Source organism: Palaemon carinicauda, chromosome 26 (assembly GCF_036898095.1).
Source record: "Palaemon carinicauda isolate YSFRI2023 chromosome 26, ASM3689809v2, whole genome shotgun sequence".
Lineage (NCBI taxonomy): Eukaryota > Metazoa > Arthropoda > Malacostraca > Decapoda > Palaemonidae > Palaemon > Palaemon carinicauda.
The window spans coordinates 81,717,526-81,727,525 of NC_090750.1; the positions used below are offsets into that span (position 1 = coordinate 81,717,526).

The following is a 10,000-nucleotide window of genomic DNA, read 5'->3' on the forward strand; positions in this document are numbered from 1 at the left end:
CTGCAATTTGTTCAGTGTACTTTCCTCTTGGTAAGGGTAGAAGAGACTCTTTAGCTGTGGTAAGCAGCTCTTCTAGGAGAAGGACACTCCAAAATTAAACCACTGTTCTCTAGTCTTGGGTAGTGCCATAGCCTCTGTACCATGGTCTTCCACTGTCTTGGGTTGGAGTTCTCTTGCTTGAGGGTACATTCAGGCACACTATTCTATCTTATTTTTTTTTTCTTCCTCTTGTTTTTTGAAATGGTGTGTTGGGCAGGCTTAATAGAAGGGCCATGGATGCCTGGTGGTTTATCAAGAGGTTGTCTTTTCCTTTTTCTTCTCAAAACCATCCTTACTGTCCTCCCTTCAGTTGAAGTGGCTATCCTGGAGGGTATTTAGCCTTGCATGGTGTATCGGCTCCTCCATGTTGACCAGTTTTTCCGACTTTTTACTATAGTCTATGGGTATCATCAATCACTTTGTTTATAATTCTGTACGTATTGTTTTTGTTATAATTCTTGTTAATCTAGTTTTTAAGTATGATGTCTCTTTTTTATTTCTATTAATTCTTATGCTGTCTGGAGACATTGAGCGAAATCCGGGACCAGTACGTCCTAGATTTCGTCAATGTCGTCTTCTGTATTGCAATATTCGTGGTCTTCATGCAAATATCCAAGACCTTACAGTTGCGTCCAGACAGTATGATATTCTTTTGTGCTCAGAAACTTTGGTTTCTAATATGAGGCACTCATCTGAGCTCCTTATAACTGGTTTTAAGAAGCCAATAATGTTGAAACGTGATGCCATCCCTGGGGCCAGGGGAATGGCGGTGTATATTAGGACCGAGTACCCTGCTTCTCATAAGTCCAGCTATCAATGTGGATGTCATGAGATTCAGGTAATAAAAGTTTGTGGCAGGCATAACAACTTTTATTTATGTTCGATCTACCGGAATCCAGACATGGATGATTCTATCTTCGATTGTCTTCTTACCATTATGGCTAAGATACAAGAAGATGATAGAAAGGCTTCTTTTGTCTTTGTTGGTGATTTTAATGCTCACCATAGGGAGTGGTTAAGTTCTATCTCTCCTACCGATCGCCATGGCTTAAGAGCTTTAGACTTTGCCTCTGAATCAGGCTGTGAGCAAATCATAAATGAAGCTACTCACAGGTCTGGTAATTGCTTGGACCTTGTATACACTGACTCCCCTGGCGTTATAACTGGTAAGGTTGGTTCTCCAGTCGGGACATCTGATCATGCCTTGATTTCATTATTAGTGAAGACTGAGCAGCCTGTCCCTGATATATCATATTCTTGTAAAATTTATATGAAATCCCAAGCAGACTGGAATGGGATTTTACATGATCTTTTGTTCTTGAATTGGTCACAATTATATAATAGTGTAGATCCTGTTGTCCCTTTGAATGAGAATCTAGTCAACATAATTGATAGGCGTATCCCTTCTTGTGTGCTAAGGTACCGAGTGAAGGACAAACCGTGGTTCAATGATGATTGTAGACGTGCTTTTTTGGAGAAGCAGGAGGCCTATCAACTTTGGAAGGGTAACAGATCAGATTTGACCTGGAACAACTATACTCAGCTTCGAGCTTTTGCTCAGAGAGTTTATGCCTCAACTGAAAAGGAGTACAATTTAACCATAAAAGAAACACTTTCTGGTACAACTCAGGAACATAAATGGTGGTCTACCCTTAAATCTGCACTCTTTGGTGTAGATGCAACAGTTCCTCCTTTACTTAAACCAGATGGCTCAGTCACTCACTGTCCAAAGGAAAAGGCAACCCTTTTGGCTGTTTTTGACAGTAAACAGAGTAATGAAAAACTTGAACTTCCTCATTCCTGTTTTCCTCAGGCTAAACTAACTAGTTTAGCTTTTCGATCTCGTGAGATTAAAGCTCTGTTGATGGACCTTGATGCTTATGGAGGTGTAGACCCAAATGGTATTTTTCCTTTGTTTTTTATAAAGACAGCAGATTTCTTAGCTCCAAAGTTATCTGTTATTTTGCGCAAGTTAGCAAGAAGAGGAGCTTTTAGCACTAGTTGGAGAATTGGTAATGTTACTCCTCTATGTAAATGTGTTTGTGGTAGCTCAAGTCCCACTGATTACCGCCCAATTTCCATAACTCCCATATTATCTAAAGTTTTTGAACGTCTTCTGGCAAAACGTCTTAATAGGTTTGCTGAAGGTAATCATCTACTCCCTAGTTTGCAATTTGGTTTTCGTAAAGGCCTTGGAGCATGTGATGCCCTTCTTACAATCTCCAATGCTGTACAGAAATCCCTTGATTGTGGTCGGGAAGTTCGTATGATTGGCCTTGATTTTAGTGCTGCCTTTGACCGTGTTAATCATGAGGCCCTTGTTTTCAAACTGAAACAGTTGGGAGTGGGTGGGTCGTTTCTTAGCATTATTATTGATTTTTTAAGTAATAGATCTCAAAGAGTTGTTGTTGATGGGCACCATAGTGATTATAGGAATGTGATATCCGGTGTTCCACAGGGTAGTGTTCTTGGCCCATTACTTTTCATACTATATACACATGACATGTGGTTTGGCCTAGAAAACAAGCTTGTTGCATATGCAGATGATGCTACTCTCTTTGCATCAATTCCATCCCCTGAATGTAGATCTAGGGTTGGTGAATCCCTTAATAGAGATTTAGCTAGAATTAGTGCATGGTGCAAATTATGGGGTATGAAGTTGAATCCTAACAAAACTCAAAGTATGATTGTAAGTAGGTCAAGGACGGTGATTCCTCAACATCCGGATCTCAGTATTGATAATGTTTCTTTAAATATGTATGACTCTTTCAAAATTTTAGGTGTGATTCTCGACAGTAAATTTACTTTTGAGAAACATATAAGGTCTGTGTCTTCTTCAATTTCACAAAAAATAGGCTTATTGAGAAAGTCTTTCAAGATTTTCGGTGATCAATCTATTCTGAAGAAGTGTTTTAATTCTTTCATTCTACCTTGTTTTGAGTATTGTTCTCCTGTCTGGTCTTCAGCTGCTGATTCTCATCTTAATTTGTTGGACAGAAACTTACGGTCTATTAAATTTCTTATTCCTGATCTAGATATTAATCTCTGGCACCGTCGTTCAATTAGTTCATTATGTATGTTGCATAAGATTTTTCACAACTCTGACCATCCTTTACATTCAGATCTCCCTGGACAATTCTATCCAGTTCGTAATACTAGGCAGGCAGTTAATTCTAATAGCCAGGCCTTCTCCATCACGAGGCTCAATACTACGCAGTACTCTAGAAGTTTTATTCCAGCTGTGACCAAGTTGTGGAATGATCTTCCTAATCGGGTGGTTGAATCAGTAGAACTTCAAAAGTTCAAAGTTGGAGCAAATGCTTTTTTGTTGACCAGGCGGACATAGTCTTTTTATAGTTTATTTATGACATATTTGTTTTTGATGTTGTTGATAGTTTATTATATGACATGTCTGTTTTGACGTTGTTTCTTATTTTAGTATGATTTATTGTTAATTTGTTCTCTTCATTCATTTATTTCCTTATTTCCTTTCCTCACTGGCCTATTTTTCCCTGTTGGAGCCCCTGGGCTTATAGCATCTTGCTTTTCCAACTAGGGTTGTAGCTTGGATAGTAATAATAATAATAATACACACATTTATATATATAATTTATATATATATGTGTGTATATATATACACATATATATATGCATATATATATATATATATATATATATATATACACATCATCTTGTTCAACACCAAAGCATTACCAAAAAGTTTGTTGAACCTCTAAAGTTCTACCGATTCAAACCGCCAGATTAGGAAGATTATTCCACATTATTTAAAGGCTTTATGAATGGCAGAGGCAAGGGACAGTGACATTGCCCTAGAAACTGACCATATTACATATGATCAGCACCCAAGCCTCTTCTCCATCCAAGCTAGGACCACGGAGGGCCAGGCAATGGCTGCTGATGACTCAGCAGATAGACTTATAGGCTCCCCCAAACACCCCCATCCTTAGCTCACAAGGATGGTGAGGTTGCAGTGACCAAAGGAAGTATCGAGTTTGCCCGGGACTCGAACCCCAGTCTGGCAATCACCAGGCGAGGACGCTACTACCACCAGGCCACCGCAATACTTACATATAAAAGATCACAAAGGAATGAACGGACTATGTACATAGTACATAAAAAGAAATAATAACATACACACGATATGAGCGTGCAAAAGCACACTGTCTAAGGCATGAGTTCTCCATTTAAAATACCAAGATAATTGCACACATATTTAGCATCATAGTTGATGAAGTCATCGTATATTTGTATTACATTACTATTGAGAATAGTTGCTAAGTCGTCTCCTTGCAATGATTATACAGCAAGTCAACCTTCCTCCACTTCGTCTTAATAATGGGATTAGGAAAAAATTGAGAGAGAGAGAGAGAGAGAGAGAGAGAGAGAGAGAGAGAGAGAGAGTTTCCTTCACTTCATCTTAATAATGGGTTTAGAGATATAAATTGTGTGTGTGAGAGAGAGAGAGAGAGAGAGAGAGAGAGAGAATTTTCCTCACTTCATCATAATAATGGGTTTGGAGAAAAATTTGAGAGAGAGAGAGAGAGAGAGAGAGAGAGAGAGAGAGAGAATTTCTACCACTTCATCTTAATAGGTTTAGGGAAAAAAATGAGAGAGAGAGAGAGAGAGAGAGAGAGAGAGAGAGAGAGAGAATTTCTACCACTTCATCTTAATAATAGGTTTAGGGGAAAAAAATGAGAGAGAGAGAGAGAGAGAGAGAGAGAGAGAGAGAGAGAGATTTTCACGGTCACTTTTTGCGCCCGCATTGGAGGACGCCTTCCACGGAAAGACAAGGAGTATGTTAATTAGTTAGAATAAACTGTTCACAACTAAAACCAAATCAAAATCCTCCACTGTCTTGGGGTAGAGTTCTCTTGCTTGAGGGTACACTCGGACACATTACTCTATCTTATTTCTCTTCCTCTTGTTTTTTAGTTTTTATAGTTTATATAGGAAATATTCATTCTAATGTTGTTACTGTTCTTAAAATATTTTATTTTAATTGTTAATTACTTTTCTTATAGTTTATTTTCTTTCCTCACTGGGCTATTTTCCCTGTTGGAGCTCTCGGGCTTATAGCATTCTGCTTTGCCAACTAGGGATGTAGCTTCGCAAGTAATAATAATAATAATAATAATAATAATAATAATAATAATAATAATAATGATAATAATAAAAATAATAATAATTTAAAATGTATATAACAGTCATAGAGCAGAAAGTTCCTTCTACATATAAATACGTGTTGTTAAACACACATCTACAAACATTACTTCGTATACATATAAATACGTACGTGTACAAAATCAAATCTTGCTTTCCTGACATCTGATCGTTCTACTGTAAAGTATTAAGGTACGTATATTACTTTAATAGTTAAATAATAAAGTATGTAGAATACTTTTTCCGTTAAGTATTAAAGTGCATAATAATACTTTTGCCGTTAAGTAATACAGTATGTAGAATACTTTTGCCGTTAAGTATTAAAGTGCGTAAAAAAAATATTTTTGCCGTTAAGTAATTAATTATTTAAAATACTTTTGCCGTCAAGTATTAAAGTGCGTAAAACTACTTTTGCCGTTAAGTAATAAAGTATGTAGAATACATTTGCCGTTAAGTATTAAAGTGCGTAAAAATACTTTTGCCGTTAAGTAATAAAGTATGTAGAATACATTTGCCGTTAAGTATTAAAGTGTGTAAAATACTTTTGCCGTTAAGTATTAAAGTATGTAGAATACATTTGCCGTTAAGTAATAAAGTATGTAGAATACTTTTGCCGTTAAGTAATTAAGTATGTAGAATACTTTTGCCGTTAAGTATTAAAGTTCGTAAAAATACTTTCGCTCTAATACTCAACGTTATAACTCAGCGTACTGCCATGGTCCATGGCAAGAGTCCGTATGCAGTTCGTTCTCAGTAATTGCATCCATAATTCTCTTCGCTTCAGAGGGGGGGGGGATAGATAACATTAGGGGGGAGAACTGGTGGAGGAGGAGGAGGAGGAGCTCATGACTTGTAATTGCTTTGGTAGGAATGAGATTCTTGAATTTTAAACTGATAGGAAAATGTCAGGTTGTTTCAACTCTTGAAAATTTAGTGGCAAAAAAATCGCATTTTTTTTTTATATTAGTATTGTACCTTTTTTTTTTTTGTCTTATTAATTAGTATTGTAACATTCTGCATTAGTATAATGTTTTAATATATGATTTTTGTTTTAAATGCAGAAAAAAATCTGATATCTTAATTTTCTTTTTAATTATTATTGCAACATTCTTTATTAGTATAAACTTATATTTATGATTTTTGTTTTAAAAACAAAAAAAATGTGATCTCTTTTTTTATTAATTAGCATTGTAACATTCTGCATTAGTAAAAAGGTATATGTATGATTTTTGTTTTAAATAAAGAAATAAAATCAGCCAATTAAAACTCCTCAAAGTAATAGGGCTTGAAACAATGATGACATTTTAATTTCTAAACATCTTACAGGTCATGCAAAAAAAAAAAAAAAAAAAAAAATTCATTAATTCATTCTGAAAAAAAGAGTATAGTAATTCAAGAGAAATTTTATTTTGATCTCAAAGGACCAGTGCAGAATTTCTTTTATATAAAAAATACTTATTATGAATTTTGGTTTTTAAAACAAAAAATCTGGCATTCGCCTGTAAAAGAGAACCATGCTTTGACCTTAACGTTCTACACTCCCATTCCCGTCTGCATAACGTCTATACATTCATTTACGGTTATATTCACTAGAAGTTGTTCATTATTCATGGGAATAAAAAACTAAAACTAAATAGAAAATCACTCGAGCGCAAACCTCCGCTACTGAAGCTTATTTCTCGAAACCAGCTTTCCTTTCCCAGAATCAATTTAAAACGTAGGCGTATTTGAAGTCTGTGTGACAACCATGTGCTAACTTAGGGTTAAGGTTAGGGTTTAATCGGTCGATCTTTTGCTCGACCTTGACCTTTGACCTAAGACTTTCAAAATTAAATCACTTCCGAGTCTCAACATAATGATTAATCCCTGAAAGTTTCACTAATCTATTAATAAAATTGTGGCCAGGAAGTTGTTCACAAACAAACAGACAGACAAACAAGGGCAAAAACATAACCTACTCCCAACTTCGTTGGCGGAGGTATAAATGACTGCTTGGAGCAATACAGTAGAATCATTCATTTTCAGTTACACATCTCTGTAAGTTTATTTTTTCACGGGAAGTAAAAACTAAACTTAAAAAATGACTGTTTGAAGCACTACAGTAGAATCACTCATTTCCAGATACACATCTCTAAAAGTTTTTCATTTTTCACAGGAAGCAAAAACAAAAATTGAAACATGACTGTTTGAAGCACTACTGTAGAATCATTCATTTGCAACTATACATCTCTAAAAGTTATCCATTTTCCACAGGAAAAACTAAACTTTAAAAATGACTGTTTGAAGCACTTCAGTAGAATCATTCATTTGGAGCTATACATTTCTAAATTGAAACACTACGGGAGAATAATTCATTTGCAGTTATAGATCTCTTTAAGTTATTCATTTTTCACAGGAAGAAAAACTAAAATTAAAAATAACTATTTGAAGCACTACAGTAGAATCATTCATCTGCAGCTACACAATTCTAAATTGTTCACTTTTCAGGAAGAAAAACGACACCTCATATGGCAAGACATACAGATGGTTCGCCTGTTACTCGGCCTACGCTTGGGGTGTGGCCATCCTCATCACCTCCATCGCCTTGGCCAGAGATTTTGCAGAGGGATTTCAAAATTCAATCATCCCCAAGCCTAATTTTGGAATGGCGAGATGCTGGTTCTCAGGTAAGGAGAAAAATTAGATCTTGCTGTCATGTGATCTTTCTCTGAACCAACTGAAAATATTATCGTCATTATCATTGTAATTATCCTTATCCTTATCGTTATCCTTATCCTTATCATTATCCTTATCCTTATCTTTAACATTTCGTTATCATTATCATTGTAATTATTATTATTATTATTATTATTAGTAGTAGTAGTATTAGTAGTAGTAGTAGTAGTAGTATCTAAGCTACAACCCTAGTTGGAAAAGCAGGATGCTCTAAGCCCAAGGGCTCAAACAGGGAAAATAGCGCAATGAGGAAAGGAAATAAGGAAATAAATAAACTACAGCATATGAAAAGTAATGAACAACTAAAATAAAACACTTTAGGAACAGTAACATTAAAATTTTCAATACCTTTTATTCATTATTCTACTACATAGTTTATTTCCTTATTTCCTTCCCTCACAGGACTTTTTTTTCCTGTTGGAACCCCATGGCTTGTAGATAACTGATTTTTCAACTATGGTTGTAGTTAGTAATAATAATAATAATAATAATAATAATAATAATAATATACATATGTGTGTGAGAGAGATACAGACAGACAGATAAGATTTCAGATGATATATCCAAATGATAATAAATCCTGGTCATCTAACACTTGCCAGCTTGTTTTCATAAGACAATACAATAATAAAGGGTCTGGAGATGGGAAAAACTAAACTAATTTTGTGACTTAACAAATGGTCACGAAAGCAAACACGCATAACTGGAATGTGTATCAATGCACATGAAACGGAATATATACATCGCATTAACGTCGCAATACATTATGTTAATATCGCAATACAGCGCATTAATATCGCAGTACATCACATTCATATCACAAAACATCACATTAATATCGCAATACATCGCAGTAACGTCGCAGTAACGTCACAATTCATCACATTCATATCGCAATACATCACAGTAACGTCGCAATTCATCACATTTATATCGCAATACAGCGCATTAATATAGCATGGCATCGCATTAATATCGCAATACAGCGCATTAATATCACATTAATATCGCAATACTTCGCCTTAAAATCACATACAACACATCAATATCACATTAATATTACAGTACATCGCAGTAATGTCGCAATACAGCACATTAATATTGCAATACATGGCCTTAATATCGCAATATACGATATTAATATGGCAACTCTTCACATTAATATCGCAATACATTGCATTAATATGGCTATTCATCACATTAATATGGCACTTCATCGCATTAATATGGCAATTCATCGCATTAATATGGCAATTCCTTTCTTTAATATCGCAATACATCACATTAATATCGCAATTCATCGCATTATTATCGCAATGCATCGCATTAAACATCGCAGGCATAAGAAACCCTACCCTCCCCAAAGAAAAAAAGTAGAAAACAAGATGCAACCAAACTGAACACCCCTATAAGAAACCGAAATTAAAAAAGCTTGTCACGTTCAACGAAGATCAAAAAAAGTCACCAGGGAGTCTCACAGCTGAAAGTTCTTTCCCCCATTCGTGTTGGTGGTCAGACAGCCATATATATCGCGGGCGATTTCATGATAAAAATGCACCATGTTGGCCATTATGATGATGAGATGGGCTTCTCAGAAAGTTTCTTTGTAACTGTAGTCTCTCTTCAACCCAAAAGAAGGAAAAGGGCCACCTGCCAAAATAAACTAAGTCCCTCTAGAGAGAGAGAGAGAGAGAGAGAGAGAGAGAGAGAGAGAGAGAGAGACTCGCTATTTTACTGCTGTTACTGAGGAATCTACTTTGTTCCTTTACAAAAATTAGCTCCTTTTTGGCACGGAGGTTAACCTCTAGTAAAAATTCAACCTCAACTCCATCCTCTCTCTCTCTCTCTCTCTCTCTCTCTCTCTCTCTCTCTCTCTCTAGGCCATGTGGTTACGAGATGGTACAAAACAGGTGGCACAGAGAACGCGCGTGGGGGGTGAGATTAGTTCCGACAATTTGCCTATTCTCAAGTTACTGGGTAAATTTCTTTATTGGGCGGGTGTCTTCTGCCACAAACGGAGACAAATGGACCAAAACCAGGCACGTTATAGTGTAACGGCGCACCA

At 35.9% G+C, this 10,000-nt stretch overlaps 1 pseudogene; it reads left to right on the top strand.

The window, feature by feature from the left end:
- The window catches only part of LOC137619620 (G-protein coupled receptor Mth2-like), a 95,518-nt pseudogene that overhangs the window by 56,335 nt on the left and 29,183 nt on the right, over positions 1-10,000 (top strand).